The sequence below is a fragment of the Rhinichthys klamathensis genome, unplaced genomic scaffold (genome assembly GCF_029890125.1).
Source record: "Rhinichthys klamathensis goyatoka isolate OS25496 unplaced genomic scaffold, OSU_Roscu_1.1 h1tg000119l_1, whole genome shotgun sequence".
Taxonomy (NCBI): Eukaryota; Metazoa; Chordata; class Actinopteri; order Cypriniformes; family Leuciscidae; genus Rhinichthys; species Rhinichthys klamathensis.
The window spans coordinates 708434-728584 of record NW_026606656.1 but is presented as its reverse complement, the minus strand read 5'-3'; the positions used below and the strand labels follow the sequence as shown (position 1 = coordinate 728584).

Here is a 20151-nt window from a genome sequence, read left to right as displayed (position 1 = left end):
AGACTCATTTAGACCGAAATACTCGTTTGGTTTAAGCCAGGTTTCAGTAAGGCAAAGTACATCGAAGCTATTATCTGTGACCATTTCATTTACAATAACCGCCTTAGGTGTGAGCGATCTAATGTTTAGAAGACCTAGTTTTAGAAATTGTTTTTGTTCACTGATATTTAGATTTTCAGGTTTAATTACAATAAGATTTTTCCTAGATCCTACAGTGGATTTATTATTTGGCCTCACTAAACGAGGAATAGACACAGTTTCTATATAATGTTCTACACTGCTTATATCAATTAAATTGGCACAGCAAAGACTGTGATTTGGAATTTGATTTTCTAGTCATACGGTGTGTAACGTCTTGGAGATGTTGTCCGACAGAACAGCCGCTCCGATTCTGCTGGGGTGCAGGCCATCAGCACGGTAGAGCCTAGGTCGCTCCCAGAACAGATTCCAATTATTTACAAAGAGCAGTTTTTGTTCATTACACCATGACATTAACCATTCATTTAGTGCAAATAATCTACTGAACCTTTCCTGTCCTTGTCGGTACGTGGGAAGCGGTCCAGACACGATGATCGTTGCCTCAGGCGCTGTGCTGCGTACCGTCTCGATCAGGCTCCTGTAGTCCTTCTTCAGAACCTCCGTCTGCCGCAGCCTGATATCGTTTGTTCCAGCGTGAAGCACCACAGCTCCGACGCCCTCTTCACCGTTCAGGATCTCGGGAACCTGTGCGGCGACATCAAGAACACGAGCACCAGGAAGGCAGTGAGTGCGCACCTTACCCTTACCTGAGGTAGCACGGACATGACGGACCATGGAAGTGCCGATGATCACGGCGTCGTCGCGTTCCGACTCGCGAAGAGGGGAGAAGCGGTTCCGGGTGGAGATCTCGAAGACCGGGAGGGGCGGAGAGGTTCTTGCTCTGGTCCTGGCTCGTGTCTTCCGCTGTGGGATCACCCAGGGTCCATGGTGTTGTGTAGGTGCCGGAGTGAATGATGCCAGAGATGATCGCGTCCTCCTGGGCAGAGAAACGCACGGAGTGGACGAAGTCGGAGTCAAAAAGTTACTAACCACTGACTTGTGTGCATCGGCGCGTGACGTTTCAAGCGCTGATCGCCGATCCCGCAGCTCGGCTTGCCTCTCCAGCAGACCACGGATCTGTTTCTCCACCGATTCAAGTTCCAATCGTACCGAAATCAGTTCGAATGTGTCCTCACCTGCACTCAGAGGTAACGTTAGACACACATCTGATATGTTCGCCATAACAGATGAACAGTAGATTAGTAGTGATACTACCAATATCACTAGTAATTTAGGACTGAAATGCCGGATATAACCTGTATCCTTTCAGTGAAACGGGTGTAAAATCAGACGGTCAATAGGCGCGAGGCCACGCGTGAAATGCTAGCGGACTAAAGGCTAGTAGCCGAGATTCGCAAAGTTGGGTCTAAGTAGCGATATCAAAGCAATCCGATTGTTTTGTATAAGGAATAGTATCGAGGATAAGTTCCCATGATATAAAAATAGAAAGTGCTTGTTTATAAATGAGTGGTAAAAAAGAAAATCAAGGATTAATGAATTGATTCGACGGAGCTTTCAAACACAAACACCGACTGAGGTACGGCTTCCCACATAATCCATCGTCAAATCTTTTATTAACAGTAAAGTAACGTTATATGTGTGCCGTCATGATATGTTGCAGGTCGTAAAGTAACGTAAACAAGGTTAACTGATATAAAAGCAAATTCGGGCTCTGAAGAGGCTATTACATTACTAACATGATAATTCATACATGCATCACAGTATGTCCGGATTTTGATTTGTAAACAGTCAAATCTTTTACATTGTTATATTAATATGAAACACAAACAAACAGATCCAACTCAGAAATTGCAGTTTATTATTGAGTCAACAAGAAAATACAAACAATGCGAAATCTACGTTAATTACAATGTTCTTTTGCAGAACTCGGCATAACAGATAGCGTTTTTTTGCCCCCTGGATGCGCGCGCATCCGGCATTGTTTGTATACAAGAAACCCGTGTATCGTGATTGAATTACTGACTCTGACTCACACACGCGGCATTTGCTCAGAATGACTAAAACAAAGAAATGCATTGCTTACCACATGTGACAGACATGTAACCAAAAGGCCCATCTTGGAATTAGAATCACGCGGAGAGCCCTTTGGGGGGTTTCCACTAAGATAACAAGACGAACATTGTCAATTCAAAATACGCACACACTCGGTAAACCATTACATTTCATTTTGTTGTTTTGACACCTTTTCTAAGTTAAAAAAGTATGCTGTGGGAGCATCTATATCATGTACAGACATAAATCGTGATCTTATCAGGGCACCTTTTGCCCGCACTTGCAACAAATCTTCTAGATCACGTTTCTTTTCACCCAACACGCCAGCTGAACAAGCATTAGATTCCTGAATCATACCAGATGTAATGTGAAATATCTCTTGTTCAATTTCAGACATTTTTTGTTTTGTTTTTCTTGTTGAAAAACAAAACAAAAGAGTGGATCTCAGACTGTAAGAATCGGCTCAGTAACATCACAGCCACGAGTGTGCTCTATGGGAGTTCCACAGGGCAGTATTTTAGGTCCTTTACTTTTCCTTATGTATATTAATGATCTTCCCTGTGTTTTGAATTTTTCTAGTTCTTTGCTGTATGCTGATGACACAGTTATTTTTGTTTCTGGTTCTAATATTGACATAATCAATCACAAACTTAACACGGATCTGCAACATTTACAGAACTGGTTGCAAGATAATCATTTAACACTTAATGTCAAGAAAACACAATGCATGTATTTTTATTCATCTAGAAGACAACTATCCATATCTAATCCTATCACTTTTTCTAATCAAACGCTTTCAATTGTATCAGCATATAAGTATTTGGGAGTCTACCTTGACTCACATCTTACTTATCAAGAACATGTTCAAACCTTAACCAGAAAGTTAAATCAAAAGTTAAATGTTTATAGCAAAATTAGACCATATTTGTTGTTTTCTGTTTCAAAAATCTTCATGCCATCATTCTGTCCACTTTGTCGTATTGTTTACCTGTTTAGTCACTAACAACAAATGAGATTATTGAACCAGTAATAAGACTCTTTAATGGAGCTCATAAGATCAATATCAGGCTCCCAGGCTGGACTCACCACTGTACTGTACTATCTTTGTGTAATGCCTTGACATTTCAGAACTATAAAATAAGCCATGGGATAAACCTGTTTCATCAAATCTCAAATGAACATACTGTAACTGCACTAACCGAATTGGTTCCGAAACTTAGCTCAAGGTCTGAGCGCACTACGTGATCATTTATAAATGGACTTTTGCCTTTACCGGCTTTTAGAAATTGTTATGGACAGAGATCTTTTTTTATGTGCTCACAAAAACCTGGAATGAGATCCCAAAGCACATCAGAACTATCACATCAAGAAGACTGTTTAAAATAACATTTGCTCGCCATTTAGTGGACAGGTATATCTGTGACCATTGAGACGGCTTTATAGCCCCTCCTGTTGCCCAATATCTTGGTTTTGTGTGTCTGTTGTTGTCTCTGGCTGTCTAGTGTGTGAAGCTTTGTTGTGTATGTGGTTTTATGTTCTGCAGGGCAGGAACCTGCTGAAAATCAGTTTATACTGAGCCAGGCCCGATTGTCCTTAATCTTTTCCTGTTTCAAAAATATAAATAAATAAAAACATGTAAACTGCTGACAAAATATTTTTATTTGTGTCTTTCCTATTTCCCACTATTGTATCAAATTATCAAAATCCCTTTTCTTAGAAACCCATTCCTTCCAAAACATTTCAAAATTCTCAATGAACTCTTTTTCTTTCAATAATGCAGCATTGAATTTCCAATACGGACTTTTAAATTTAGTTTGATTCAAAACAATATTAACTGTGATAAAATTGTGATCTGATAGAGAACATGGAAAAATATTACACCCCATTATCCTATTTTTCTCAGCACACTTAACATAAAACCTGTCCAGTCTAGCTACACGTATCATTCCCTGCGAGACCTTAGTCCATGTATAAAGTTTCACCTCTTTGTTCCTTTCTCTCCATACATCTACTAAATCATTCTGACCTATAATACTTTTTAAAACAGCAGCTGATACAGGATGTGGTTCTTCATTATTCCTATCTACAAGAAAGTTAAGAGAACAATTCCAATCCCCACCCACGATTACCATACCATCTAAAGTATAACTTTTTAAAAACTCTCCTAATTTTCTAAACATGATTACTCTATCCGACCCTTTATTTGGAGCATAAATATTTATAAAAACGAATACCTGATTTTCAACTTTAGCTTTCACCATCAAAACGCGTCCTCTTTCTATTTCCGTTTCTGATAAAACATTAACATTAAGATGAGTCGCAAATAACATAGCTTCACCTGCACTTACATTGGTGCCATGGCTTGAACAAAACTTTCCTTCCCACCACAAATTCAACTCGGATTCATTTTTTATATCACTGTGGGTTTCTTGTAAAAAAAATACTTCTGAATCTTTAAGCCTAAGAAACTCCGAGAGTAAAACCCTTTTCCCTCCATCCCTCAACCCATTAACATTCAAGGATCCTAGTCTAAGAATCTGCATGGCAGGGGAGAGGGAAAAAAACAAAAAACATAGAAGCAACACAGAAAATAGAATAGATCCCACACCCATGTGCTTTATTTTTTTTAATTTTGACAATTTTACGTTTTCTTTCTGAGCTTTACGTACGTTTGTTAGAAACTTTTTCAGCCAAAATCGTTTCTGTTTTGAAATAACCTCATAGCCCGTCGTCTTCTGTGCTTTCGCCAAGGATTTTATAAACTTATTAACATCTGGGAAATATTTTGCAACATCAACCTTTTTCCCTTTAGTTAAATCCAGAAAATCATTTAATTCCTCGACCGAATACACCTCCTCCAAAGCCTGACTACAATCAATCTCTGAAACCTCCGAACAATTATCACAATCCTCCACTTCTTCATCACTATCTTCACTCTCCATAATCACATTATTCTGTAGCCCAGTAACACTCGCAACCTCTTTACCATGAACACCTTCCTTCTCCTTAACAGCATCAACTTCATCCTCCAAAACAATCGGGCCTACAGCATTATCACCAGCTCGCATAGATGAAATAAACTCACTCACCTCTGACTTTGAACTTGGATCTAAAGCACTCTTCTCGGGTGGGGATCCAGTCTGAGGAATAAGGCCGGGTTCCCCTGCCGAAACCGTTGCCTCCGAATCCTTCTCGTTAACCGCGTCTATCTTTTGTTTTTTCCCTGAACTCATTCCATCCTTTGCAACTATGGGCCGTTTTTCTTTGTCTTGCCTTTCGCTTTTTTCACCTTGAACTGTTTGCTCATCCTTATTTATTTTGTTATTTTCATTTTCTGATTGTTTCTTATGCGGACACGTGAACCTCTTATGTCCTAAATCGCCGCATTCGAAACATCTCAAGCTATCTGTCGTTGCAAAAATCATATAGGAACTGTCCCCTTGTTGAATGCGAAACGAGATATCCAATTCCTTAGATTGTGCACTCAAAAACATGATTACTTGTCTTCGAAAGGACAAAACATGTTTTAAAGCTACGTTTTTACCCGAGCGGCAACATTTTAATGGATCCAGCAAACTTTCCAAAGCGACTAAGCTCTTTTATAATTTGTTCATTTGAAATAAACGGAGGTGCATTTGAAATGGTGACTCTGGTAGCAGGTGCGCGCAAAGGCGTTACTTGCACCAGGGAATCGGCAACAACAATTCCTTTCTCAACAAGGCTGTTTACCAATTTTTCGTCTTTTAAAAACACCACCACCGCCTTGTTCATTCTAGATGCCGATGCTATATTCTCGTGCCCTACAATCTCACCCATTGCTAAAAGTACATCATCTGAGAACACTTTACACCCATTCTTAATAGATAACCCCGGCATTCCCTCGCCTGAGAGAGACGCCATGGCCTTAATCAAAATAAATAAAACACCCCAGTTTTGTTTTTTGTTTTTCCATATTATATATAAAAAAGTGATAAAAGAAAAAACAACTTAACTAAACCACAGTAAAAGAAATTTTAACTTGAAACCAAATCCAAAACGTGCCGCTCTCACACCCCACACCACACTTCTGCTCCCAGCATGCAACCCACACGCAGAGAGAGAGAGAGAGAAAGAAAGAAAGAAAGAAAGAAAGATAGATAGATTAGGTAGAAAGAGAAATAAAGAAAAAGAAAGAAAGAAAGAAAGAAAGAAAGAAAGAAAGAAAGAAAGAAAGAAAGAAAGAAAGAAAGAAAGAAAGAAAGAAAGAAAGAAAGAAAGAAAGAAAGAAAGAAAGAAAGAAAGAAAGAGAAAGAAAGATTAGGTAGAGAGAAAGAGAGAGAAAAAAGAAAGAAAGATAGATTAGGTAGAAAGAAAGAAAGAAAGAAAGAAAGAAAGAAAGAAAGAAAGAAAGAAAGAAAGAAAGAAAGAAAGAAAGAAAGAAAGAAAGAAAGAAAGAAAGAAAGAAAGAAAGAAAGAAAGAAAGAAAGAAAGAAAGAAAGAAAGAAAGAAAGAAAGAAAGAAAGAAAGAAAGAAAGAAAGAAAGAAAGAAAGAAAGAAAGATTAGGTAGAAAAAAAATAAAGATTAGGTAGAAAGAAAGAAAGAAAGAAAGAAAGAAAGAAAGAAAGAAAGAAAGAAAGAAAGAAAGAAAGAAAGAAAGAAGAAGATTAGGTAGAAAGAAAGAAAGATGGATTAGTTAGAAATAAAGAAAGATGGATTGCTTAGAAGGAAAGAAAGATTAGGTAGAAAGAAAGAAAGAAAGAAAGAAAGAAAGAAAGAAAGAAAGAAAGAAAGAAAGAAAGAAAGAAAGAAAGAAAGAAAGAAAGAAAGAAAGAAAGAAAGAAAGAAAGAGAAAGAAAGAAGGATTAGTTAGAAAGAAAGAAAGAAAGATGGATTAGTTAGAAAGAAAGATAGATAGATAGATAGATAGATAGATAGATAGATAGATAGATAGATAGATAGATAGAAAGATAGATAGATTAGTTAGATAGAAAGAAAGATAGATAGATTAGTTAGAAAGAAAAAAAATTCGTTAGAAAGAAAGATAGATAGATTAGTTAGAAAGAAAGAAAGATAGATAGATTAGTTAGAAAGAAAGAAAGAAAAGTTAGAAAGAAAGAAAGAAAGAAAGAAAGAAAGAAAGAAAGAAAGGAAGATTAGGTAGAAAAAAAGAAAGAAAGATTAGGTAAAAAAAAAAAAAAGAAGGATTAGTTAGAAAGAAAGAAAGATGGATTAGTTAGAAATAAAGAAAGATGGATTGCTTAGAAGGAAAGAAAGATTAGGTAGAAAGAAAGAAAGAAAGAAAGAAAGAAAGAAAGAAAGAAAGAAAGAAAGAAAGAGAAAGAAAGAAAGAAAGAAAGAAAGAAAGAAAGAAAGAAAGAAAGAAAGAAAGAAAGAAAGAAAGAGAAAGAAAGAAGGATTAGTTAGAAAGAAAGAAAGAAAGATGGATTAGTTAGAAAGAAAGATAGATAGATAGATAGATAGATAGATAGATAGATAGATAGATAGATAGATAGATAGATAGATAGATAGATAGATAGATAGATAGATAGAAAGATAGATAGATTAGTTAGATAGAAAGAAAGATAGATAGATTAGTTAGAAAGAAAAAAAATTCGTTAGAAAGAAAGATAGATAGATTAGTTAGAAAGAAAGAAAGATAGATAGATTAGTTAGAAAGAAAGAAAGAAAAGTTAGAAAGAAAGAAAGAAAGAAAGAAAGAAAGAAAGAAAGAAAGAAAGAAAGAAAGAAAGAAAGAAAGAAAGAAAGAAAGAAAAAGAAAGAAGGATTAGTTAGAAAGAAAGAAAGAAAGATGGATTAGTTAGAAAGAAAGAAAGATGGATTGCTTAGAAGGAAAGAAAGATTAGGTAGAAAGAAAGAAAGAAAGAAAGAAAGAAAGAAAGAAAGAAAGAAAGAAAGAAAGAAAGAAAGAAAGAAAGAAAGAAAGATGGATTAGTTAGAAAGAAAGAAAGAAAGAAAGATGGATTAGTTAGAAAGAAAGAAAGAAAGAAAGATAGATTAGTTAGAAAGATAGATAGATAGATAGATAGATAGATAGATAGATAGATAGATAGATAGATAGATAGATAGATAGATAGATAGATAGATAGATAGATAGATAGATAGTTAGATAGATTAGTTAGATAGAAAGAAAGATAGATAGATTAGTTAGAAAGAAAAAAAGATTCGTTAGAAAGAAAGAAAGATAGATAGATTAGTAAGAAAGAAAGAAAGAAAGAAAGAAAGAAAGAAAGAAAGAAAGATTAGGTAGAGAGAAAGAGAGAGAGGAAGAAAGATAGATTAGGTAGATAAATAGATAGATAGATAGATAGATAGATAGATAGATAGATAGATAGATAGATAGATAGATAGATAGATAGATAGATAGATAGATAGATAGATAGATAGATAGATAGATAGATAAGTTCATTAGTACATAATGGTAGTTTAATTGAGTCTAGGGCTTCAGGGTGTTTAGATGTGAGTTTTTGTGTTGTACACTACTGGGCCTAGCCTGCCACTAGCCTGGTTAAAACCAGACCATTCTCAGTTGTAACTGAGTTATGGTCTGGCAAAGCGTCATAGACAAATCATTTCCAGAGGGGGGTCACCAACGGACGTCGTGGATAGACCTAAAACCAATCAGAGCGATGAAGGAGATGGCGTATGCAGAGCGGCAGAAACATCTCCGAGTGTTGTTCTTTGCTCGGTTTTTAACAAAAAGGAAACGTTCAAATCGCTTAAAACAGACGCGATAGCTGATTCGAATGAGTGATGTTCGACGGCGGCATCCATCTTTGTAATGTAGGCTACAAAATCTGCTTCAAAATCCCAGCGCTGTCGTCATCGTGTAAAGCCATCGTGTCGTCATCGTGTTTCTGATTGGTGCCTCGATTTCGACGGATTGGAAATGGGCTTGAATGAGCTCTTTGCCAAACTAACTTTCAGAGCAAATCTAAATTTGCCGGAAGTTGGCTGGGTTTTCCCAGGCTACTGGGCCACCGTAGTCTTGGCTGAATTTGAACTTTTGCAATGGAAGTCAATGGGATTTTTATGATTTTTAATATGTTTTTTTAAGAAATCTGAAAGTCAAATCAAAAAGATAAATAATAGCATAAAAGTCCTTGAAAAGCTGAACATTTTGATAGTTGAATGGTTTTTGTAGCACAAAGTAGAGAGGGAGTTGAAAACGACCACGGAAGAATACGGAATAATAATAATAAAGCTTTGGATTTCAAGAGTGATTCACACTAATAATAAGTATGGACTCACAAGCCAACTTAATAAGTTTAAATAGGATTTCAGTAAGTTGGCTCTCACAAGCCAACTTAATAATAATAAGTTTAAATAGGATTTCAGTAAGTTGGCTCTCACAAGCCAACTTAATAATAATAAGTTTAAATAGGATTGCAGTAAGTTGGCTCTCACAAGCCAACTTAATTAGGCTGTTGGGGAACACGGGGAACAGGTTTAGTTTAACCCTGGTGATTCCTCTGACTTTTAGCTCCGCCTACTGGCGCGTCACAGTACTGGACTTTTTAGCATTGAAATGTTTGTTGCCTCCAGATAATGGCAGTTGTCCTTTTGTCTATACATCAAATTGAAATTCATTAATTTTATGATTTCATAGTTTGCTTATATTTGAATCCAGCCATGCTATTTAATGCTGTTTAGCTTTGGATGACTATCTATCCATATAATCTTTTGGGAGCCTCCAGCATCTCGGGCCAATATCTGATATCTGACACATCTGATATTGAGCTCTATTCAATGTTTGACATTTTTGGTCATGTTATAGTAGCCTATATACTACTAAAAATTAACTTGATCAAATGTTAAATGTAATCAAGAACTTATTTTTAATTCATGAGAATTAAAAGATATGTTCCAATGAAATAAAGTGACTTTATACTTAGTAATTTTTTTCTGGGACTTCTGTCAGCATATCACTGGGGAGTAAAAGGCACAAACTGCTAAACACAATGGATGTCACATTATGCTGAACTGATTATGCACACTATAGTCAATAATAGAACTCCATGCTGGGTATAGACAAGGGTATAGCCCCGGTGTAATAATAATCCGCAATATGAAATGTTTACATCTCTCCGTCTCTCTCCAAAATGGTGGGCATTCTAGTTCGCTCACTATAGCTGATGTTACAGGCCTACTGGTCGCAGGACAGTCCCTAGTATTCCATATATGTATTCATGTTTTAGAAGACCCAGTCGAGTGGATAAGTACTTTTTCCTTTTTATTCAGTAACAACACATAAAAAAATAAAACAATTATACAAGAATGGGATGCATCATAAGAAAAAAAAATATACAAAATCAATTCAATAGTCAAGTCAGTAATAAGATTTTTCTCAAAACTATATTAATTGTTTTGAAAGCAGTGATCTGAGTTTGGAGAAGAAAATTTATTCTAGATCTAACATCCATTCTAAAACATCTTCTTTTTTTTTAAAAGAAAGAAGAAAAGAAAAACACTTCACCGTAATGGCCATAGCCATACACGCACATTTGTGCAGACTTTGATCATATCATCATATGATCATATCATCAAAGTTTGCATAAATCAATCATAGCATCAGTTCTGGCAGGACACGTCAAGCTCGCATCAGCTGACTCTCAGCTGATCCACTTCTACCTATAGGAATACAACATCACTGTATACATATTTAAGCTCCTTCAGTATTATCAGCAGCTATCGCGTTTCTCAGGAGCGAATTACCCTCCTCCATCCCCAGCTCCTCCTCTCGTCCAGTCAGGATTTGGCATTCCGATTCCCCTTGAATCAATTATGTAGTACTTTAAAATCTTGAATTAATGATATCTGCAATACATTCATGTTGGTTCTGTTCTGTTTACCCTAAGGGGGGTTATTGCTGCTCTCCCTGCACTTTTCCATGCTAGGCTGCGCAGGCATTCTCGCCCAGAACTGAACCATACCGCCAATCCAATTGCCAATATTTGACGATAGTGGTCCTGACAGAAATGCATGTATGGCCATTACAGTGAAGTTTTTTTTTTTTTTTTTTTTTTTAAATAGATGTTCTAGATGGATGTTACATCTACAATAGATTTTCTTCTCTAAACTCAATTGCACATGGAATGATTTCATTAGGCCCCAAACTGTTATCTGCAGGGTTGATAATACACACATAACAGGAAATTTATACCGCTATCACAATTGTATAATTTTATTTTCAAAAGTAACAAACATTGTTATACAAATAATAAGAAAGCATGAGAAGGGGAAAAGAAAGAGGCATCAGAGTGGAAGGTGGTGGAGAGAGTTGAGGAAGGGGTGTAACGAGAGGAAGAGCGGAACAGGTAAAGATGAGTGGAGAGGAGGAGAGAGTTTAAGAAAAGGAGAGGGCATAAAGAGAATAATGGGGAAAAGGAAAAGGGCCTTGGTGTAGTGGAACCAATAAGAGGAGAAATTGTAAGAAGACATGAACAGACAGAAAGGGACAGCAGGATGGAAGAGAAGTGAAGTGATGTAAAAGGTACAGACTTTTAAAATAAATGGGAGTCACGCTCATGGCCTCTTCTTGGTAGAAGCTAAACAGATTCAAAGTTAAAGATGAGATTAGTTAAGATTCAAAATATTACACGTCTTTTTTTTAGTATTATGATTGCTGATAGTGTACATTTGTAGTTGTGTAGTAAAGACAGCATTAGTATGGAAAGTTCTGTAAATGTCCAAACATTGTTCAGAATTAAAGTCAACACTGAGGTGGATGAGCAAGTTTGTTTTCAATGGAATAAGAGCATGCCACTTTTAAACAATGCCACCAACCACATTGGAATTGGCCTGTATTTTGAGACAGTAGAACTTCTACCCCCTTATTGAAGAACTATATGATAAACATGTATCTTCATTAGTGTATTTGTGTGTCAATAGCTGCATCTGTTATAAAAAATCAATAGAGAACACACCTGTAGTTTTGAAGATATTTACGTTTCATAAATGCATTACTAGAATAAACTGCAAAACTATGTTATTTGTTTTGAGAGCAACTACATTCATTTGAAGAAATGTGTCAAATCGATTGATAATGTAACATTTCAAATATGTTTTTCTCACTGTACCACTTGATGGCGCAAAGGCCTTTACAAAAACAAGCAGGTTTGTGCTACTCATCCAAATGCAGGAAACTTGTGCATCATTTCGAAAATGCACAAGTTTGAAACATGCTCTTTTAAATATTTTAGTAATATAACAAGTATGTTTTGTGTGTTTCTTTTTTTTTATTTTAAATGTCATTTTTAAAGTAACATTGAAAACACATTTCAATAAATCAAGTGCAAAATCATATTTCATTGGCCTCTTTGTTCCTGATCTGGATGTTCTTTTTTAATTTCTCATATATTTTGTTTTTTTTTAAGGCATAAATTAACTTTGGGCCCTAATTATGAAGTAGTCTACTTTTTATATTTCCACACAATAGGCAGTTAATGTGTTTTTAAAATGCTTACATTTTCTTCTGACACAAGCTTACCCAATACCAAAATCATGGACCTTTCTTGTCAAACACAGCATGCCAGAAATGAAGAGATAATGTTCCAAACCTTAAATATAGTATAAAGCCTCTACTTCTGCAAAAACAGCAGCTCAAAAGTATGCAAAAAATATATCTTTTAAAATGTTGAAACAGCTGATAAGTTGCATTTTAAAGTAACAGATCACTGAAATATTGAGATTTTTACAAACATTTCTCTATAGGTAATTTTTCCAAAAACCTTTCACATGCACAACATCAGTCTGAGTTAAACTGGGGATCATTTATCAATGCTTTGCACAAAAGGTATTCAATGACTATTTTTCAAATTACATCGGTTCTTTTCTCACTTAGACACAAACATCACCAAAACTCTACAGCATGGGCGTAGGTTTGGTCAGCAGAAGCTAGTTTTAACTGTAACAATATCCTGGGTAACCAGGATCACCAGTTAATACTATTTTCCACAGTAGAATCTGCATTTGAAAGCCTGGTCAGTCACTACTACTGCTAATTATTTGTGTGGCTAGTTATTTTTGCCTACACTCTGCTTTATGAAAAAGCTTCGTATGTCCCCTTTCTTCTTCTTGGGTGACATAGCTGATCTACAAAGTACAAAAAGGGGCAAAAAAAACGGAATATTAAAATGTTTTACTCTGGCCTTTGTATATGGCAGGCAGAGAGACAGCCCTGGTAACTTACCGTCGGCGTCGTCACGCGCACACACACACACACATACACACACACGCACACACCACCCGCTCGCTGCCAGTGAGTGCAAGCACAAAAAGTAGTCCCGGCCCGCGCGTGTAGCCTGCCTGTCAGCAGAGCCGGCCCTAGACCTTTGGGGGCCCTAAGCAAAATTTGGTTGGAGGCCCCTTTGACCGTTTTAAGGCCTAAAGAAAAGCAATGACTACCTTATAACTATACCATACTATATAACTATATTATACTGTATATACTATGTTTGATGTCTAACAGGAAAATTATGATACCACTGAGCTGAATGGCAGTGCAAGACACACACACACACACACACACTGATTAACTTGCTGAATACAAAGACAGATAAAGTGATTATCACTGAACAAAGATACATTTTTATTGACACCTAAGAGTCACAAACTACAGCACACACACACACACATATATATATATATATATATACACTCACCGGCCACTTTATTAGGTACCCCATGCTAGTAACGGGTTGGACCCCCTTTTGCCTTCAGAACTGCCTCAATTCTTCGTGGCATAGATTCAACAAGGTGCTGGAAGCATTCCTCAGGGAGTTTGGTCCATATTGACATGATGGCATCACACAGTTGCCGCAGATTTGTCGGCTGCACATCCATGATGCGAATCTCCCGTTCCACCACATCCCAAAGATGCTCTATTGGGTTGAGATCTGGTGACTGTGGAGGCCATTTTAGTACAGTGAACTCATTGTCATGTTCAAGAAACCAATTTGAAATGATTAGAGCTTTGTGACATGGTGGAAGTAGCCATCAGAGGATGGGTACATGGTGGCCATAAAGGGATGGACATGGTCAGAAACAATGCTCAGGTAGGCCGTGGCATTTAAACGATGCCCAATTGGCACTAAGGGGCCTAAGGTGTGCCAGGAAAACATCCCCCACACCATTACACCACCACCACCACCAGCCTGCACAGTGGTAACAAGGCATGATGGTTCCATGTTCTCATTCTGTTTACGGCAATTTCTGACTCTAACATCTGAATGTCTCAACAGAAATCGAGACTCATCAGACCAGGCAACATTTTTCCAGTCTTCAACTGTTCAATTTTGGTGAGCTCTTGCAAATTGTAGCCTCTTTTTCCTATTTGTAGTGGAGATGAGTGGTACCCGGTGGAGTCTTCTGCTGTTGTAGCCCATCCGCCTCAAGGTTGTGCGTGTTGTGGCTTCACAAATGCTTTGCTGCATACCTCGGTTGTAACGAGTGGTTATTTCAGTCACTGTTGCCCTTCTATCAGCTCGAACCAGTCTGGCCATTCTCCTCTGACCTCTGGCATCAACAAGGCATTTCCGCCCACAGAACTGCCGCTCACTGGATGTTTTTTCTTTTTCGGACCATTCTCTGTAAACCCTAGAGATGGTTGTGCGTGAAAATCCCAGTAGATTAGCAGTTTCTGAAATACTCAGACCAGCCCTTCTGGCACCAACAATCATGCCACGTTCAAAGTCACTCAAATCAACTTTCTTCCCCATACTGATGCTCGGTTTGAACTGCAGGAGATTGTCTTGACCATGTCTACATGCCTAAATGCACTGAGTTGCCGCCATGTGATTGGCTGCTTAGAAATTAAGTGTTAACGAGCAGTTGGACAGGTGTACCTAATAAAGTGGCCGGTGAGTGTATATATATAATTTAAATTAAATAGAGCAAATAGAATAACATTTAAAAATATAATATTATATAAAATAATAAATAGATTTTTCAAATAAACAAAATTAACAATAACATCTAAAACACCACAAAGAAGATCAATAGTAACATTATTAAGAATAAGGTAACATTTCAATATAACTTTTAAAATCCAATCCAAATAAAGAAAATAATTATACATAAAGTTAGACTTAATTTTTAAAATGCAGAAGGTTATCACTTTACAGCCCCTTTATACTCACCAACAGCTGGAGCTTTGCTTACTGGCAGCATATAACGTTACTTTAATAGTGCTCCTAAGGGGACATAAGGAGTAAACTAATGTTAGCCCTTTAGTGTAGAATCCAAACTGGGTTTATATTGTTCTGTTAAATGCTTTAACAGTAACACCACAGCAAATGGTATAGGCCTAATACTAAACCAATTTTATGCAGCATGTTATTAGTATGTAAGTTAAACAACTGTAGAAAATTAATAGAAGCACGATTTAGGCTAATGTTAAGACCTTTAGTGCAGATTATCCATCCCAGCAAACATTAGGACGTGTAATGACCGTTGAAAAGACGTCCGTCCGAGACGTCCCGTCATGGTTGAAAAATAGTTCCAAAATGAAAGTTGAACCGACGTCTTTTCTGGCCGTGAATTCCACGTCTCTTCAGCGCGTCCCTGGACGTCTAAATGCGTCATCATTTGTGTGTTTAAATGTGTTGCTGCATAATTTAAGTGTATATAAGCCTGCATTTAAAATAATCACACACATATTGTGTAACATCGTGAAAGGCAATCAAGTCTTAAGGTTTACACATCTTGACAAAGGTTCTAAAAAGGTCCAAAATTGGTCCAGTCAGACCTGACCGTCAATAAAACACGTGTACATCACAAACAAGAACACATGATTTGTGGACATAAGAAAAAAAGAAGCATGTTCTGATTTAGCAAATTTTATTGATCTTGAACAGCCAAAATGTCTCTTAATATTTTTTCAATGTTTAACATTTGTTAACCAAACTAAAATACCAATTACAAAATACTGAATTATTATATAAAGGGATAGTTCACCCAAAAATGAAAATTCTTTCATTTACTCACCCTCATGTTGCAAACCTGTATGAGTTTCTTTCTTCTTCTGAACACAAAAGAAGATATTTTGAAGAATGTTTGTAACCAAGCAAATAGAGCAACCATTGACTACCATTATTTGAGAAAGATTAATGGGAAGCGACATCTTGGTTACAAACATCTTTGTGTTTAGCATAACATAGAACGGTATACAGGTTTGAAACATGAGGTGGAGTAAATTATGACAATTTTCATTTTTGGGTGAACTATCCCTTTAAACACATTGTTTGGCTCAGTTTTTGTATCCACCAGCTGTTCCTGGAGCCTGTTTCAGGTGTTCTGCCATTGCTGCATCAGTTTCAGAGTCTGTAGCATTTGGGCTCCACCTCTTCACAGCATCTAAGGGAAGAGAATATATATATATATATATATAAATATATATAAATAAAATTATAAATTTGAGGTAAATGATATGCACTTATTTTCAAAATATTTTTGGTCTACAGCTAAAATAAAAAGAACAAAACATGGAACAAGATGAATGAATCATGAATAAAACATTAGAAAAAGGTAATCAACATGCATTACATTTTATTTTATTGTATAAAATATGTTATGCTTTTATTTTTAAAGCAGTTACTGAAAACATACATGTTAAAATCCAGCTAAACATTTCATTCCATTTCAGATAATTTACTTTCTGAAAGAAACTCTCAAAAGGCTACATTAATAAGTTACAGTAATAACTTTGACTGTATCATTAAACAATATACTTGGTATAACGTTACTGTTGTTGTATACGTTCAAAGTTACTTTTAGCCTACTGGCTAATTTTAGCCAAACTCAGTAAATTTCAGTTGACAATGTGGGCATCATTTCTTTCTGTTCATTCATGTCACACAAGTAAACCTCAAGCACGTTAATCTAATACAAAATGTACTTACCAAACAGTAGATTTTTAATAATACTATCGACACAACTCCATCCTCTCCTCGTGGTTGTTCAAAGTTCTAGAATCTATGAGAACGCGTTAACATCTCGCGAGATAATCTATCCTATCGCGGGATGCAGTGGCTTTGCAATCACTTGACTATACTGGGCATTTTGTGATTATAATTTATAAAAACAAGATAAAGTAGATATATGTTCTTTGGTATATAAATTGTGTATTTCATAAAGATATAACAGGTTAAAATAATGACTAAAATGCAGTGGCTTTGCAATCACTTGACTATAGCCTGGGCATTTTGTGATTATAATTTATAAAAACAAGATAAAGTAAATATTCATTTGTATATAAATCGTGTATTTTATAAAGAATTATAATTCCTGATAATTTGTTTCTGTCTTGCTAGACTAGACGTGCAAAAGACGTCAGTGGAGTATATTCACAGCCTGACTAGACGTGTAAAGGACGCCAGTGGACGTCTTCACAACCTGTTAAAAACTTCATGGGCAATTACATTAATTATTGCAGTATTAACCATGCGAGGATTAGCGTAGCTTTTGCATATTTAACAAGGATTTCATAGAGGGTCATGATGGACTATAAATGCACGTGGAAAAGACGTCGCCAGGTGACGTCCTCTCACCCGATACACTAAACATAACTACACGTAGCTATAAGTTAAAATAACAATTATACATGCCACTGTAGACATGTACAAATGTATCTGAATGCATTTTTAGGAAATGTTCTGTGCTACATATTTTTACCGATTTATGACGTCTGGCCGCAACTATTTTTGGCCAGGGACACGACGTTGCCGTCGGACCAATGTTTGCTGGGATATTACAGAAATCGGAAAATTAAGCCTACAGGCTTACGTACCTTAATCTTCTTGCTTCTTCTCTTCTTCCAGGCTCTTTTTTGTCGTTTTTCTTGGCCAGAAAGATATTTTCGTTTCTTGTCAGACATCGTCGATTCGTCGGGGTCGCTAACTGACTGACCAAGTGAGAACGAGTGACATCCTAGGGGCAGTCGGGATCTAGACGCGCGCGCCTTCGCGGGGAGCTCCCGGTTGATTTGCCATAATACAGAACTAAATAAATAACAACTCTGTGCTTATCATGATGCCTGATAAAGAGCGCTGTAGGTCCATTTCTTTTTATTTATTTATTTTATGTTACTTTCGTTGTGCGATTTTTCCCCCCCACTAGCTAGCAGTGACTCTAGGGGGCCCTCTGCTGGCCACGGGGCCCTTTGCAATTGCAACGGTCGCTTAGTGGCTCGGCCGGCTCTGCTGTCAGATACCCCGCCGCCAATCAAATTACGGCGTATCTTGTACTGTAGTCGTCCTGGCCGTTGGAATCGATCCAAATAGCAGCGCAAAGATCCAAATGCAGCGCAAATATCAAAGTAGCAGTTCAAAGGAGCTTGCTAAATATTGGTGGGGACAAATTTGTCACCTCAAAATATAGATTGGGACTAGTACCTAGCGTCCCCCCCTAAACCTACGCCCTTGCTCTACAGGCCAATTTGTAAGTGAATTATAAACATCAGAGATTGAGAGTGTCATTCTTGCTTCGTAAAGAGACTTTACAAAAGAAAACATAGTGTAATGCTACCCATTGTTAGTATTTTCTTAGGTCATTGCTTTATGAGGGACAAAGTGTGTTTGTTCGTTGTCAACCGTGAAGAATGAGTTGATTTGACACCTGAATTAATTGTTTTGTCAGCTTTAGTGCATTTTGAACGTGATATTAACTGCTGTGCCAAGTTGGTTATGAGAACTGTGTTAAGGATTTTGAAAAGGTGTATTGAAAAATGTGTCCTATAGCGATTGTAAAACACGGTAATATTTGGACAAGGGAGAGGAATAGTTTAGCGTTGGTAGTTCAGGACAAGGGAGGAGAAGAGGTAGGGGAGAGTAATTGTGATATTCTGCATATTTATGTTTTTTTCTTACACATGCGGAAGCCACGTATGTTGGATCTTCTGTTACGGTCTGTGAAAGGGCCAACTACCAAGGGGGCACCATCGACACCCCCACCCCCGCAAAGCAATTTCAACCAAGGTGGCAACTGAAGTTCTGTGTAGGGGACCAATTTGACCAGTGGCGGCCCTGAGCAATTATGTTACTTGGGATTTTTTTCCTACTGTACATTCTATAAAGTAATGACTCATTCACTTTTAGAAAGTATATTGCCAACAAAATGCACACATTCAACACTCACCCAATGGTTGAAATAAGGAAAGTGAATTATAAAAAAACAATGGATTTTATATTGCCTGTATGCAGAGAGAACAGAAACATGACAAGTAATGCAGTTTTTGTAATGCTATCAACTGTTAGTAATTTGTTATTTAGTGCTATTATTAACTCCAAATGGTGTTTTAACAGAATGGTTTGCCTTGTTTTGATAGAGTTAGTGTATGTAGAAAAAGGTTTTTCATTTTAAAATGCAGAGTTGGTATTTAATTAACAAAATGTGGTTTTGGACAGAAAATTAACTATTTAACTATTTGTGTGATGCAGGTCTGTTGCTGTGTTAAGGATTTAGAAAAGGTACTAAACACGCAACTCGTTCTCATCCCAAGGCGTCATATACGACGCTTTTGCCAAAGCGTACATATCCTACGCACATGGCACCCTTTAGCGTCAATATAACACGCACAGAGTATGGGTAGGTTTAGGTCTGGGGTAGGGTTAGGGTTGTGAGTGTGGTATGGGACGCCTGAGCCATCCTACCATCTTTCCCCTCAATCGTCTCGCCACCATGGACCTCCTGAGCCATATCCTACCATCTTCCTTCTCAGCCGTCTCGCCACCATGGGCCTCCTGAGCATTCCATCTTGCCCCTCATGCTGCTTCTGGGATGGACCTGCAGTCTGGTGAGACCTTATGCTCTATTCCAATTTACAATACTTTTCTATGTTATAGCTAGCAAGGACTGAACCGTTTTTAAAATGTTCTGGTTTCAGCATTACTACGAGAGATCATTGCCAAGGAGGTGATGTGTGATATGCAAAGAAATCTGCTGCGGACTGTTCAGGATCTCCATTCTACACCTACACCACATGGACACCACATGGACGGAAGTTTTCTGCCGTTGAGGGATGCTGAGGCTCTTTTGGCGCTGGACCGCGACATTAAGACAAAGCC

The 20151-nt window shown here is 37.2% G+C and overlaps 1 long non-coding RNA gene and 1 pseudogene across 1 annotated transcript; one reads left to right on the top strand and one right to left on the bottom strand.

The window, feature by feature from the left end:
• Positions 1–20151, bottom strand: part of LOC130088393 (uncharacterized) — a 539769-nt pseudogene that overhangs the window by 164690 nt on the left and 354928 nt on the right.
• LOC130088446 (uncharacterized) lies at positions 7274–7662 on the top strand. Its single transcript, XR_008807469.1, has 2 exons — positions 7274–7303; positions 7346–7662. It is a non-coding gene; the product is annotated as an uncharacterized LOC130088446 (long non-coding RNA).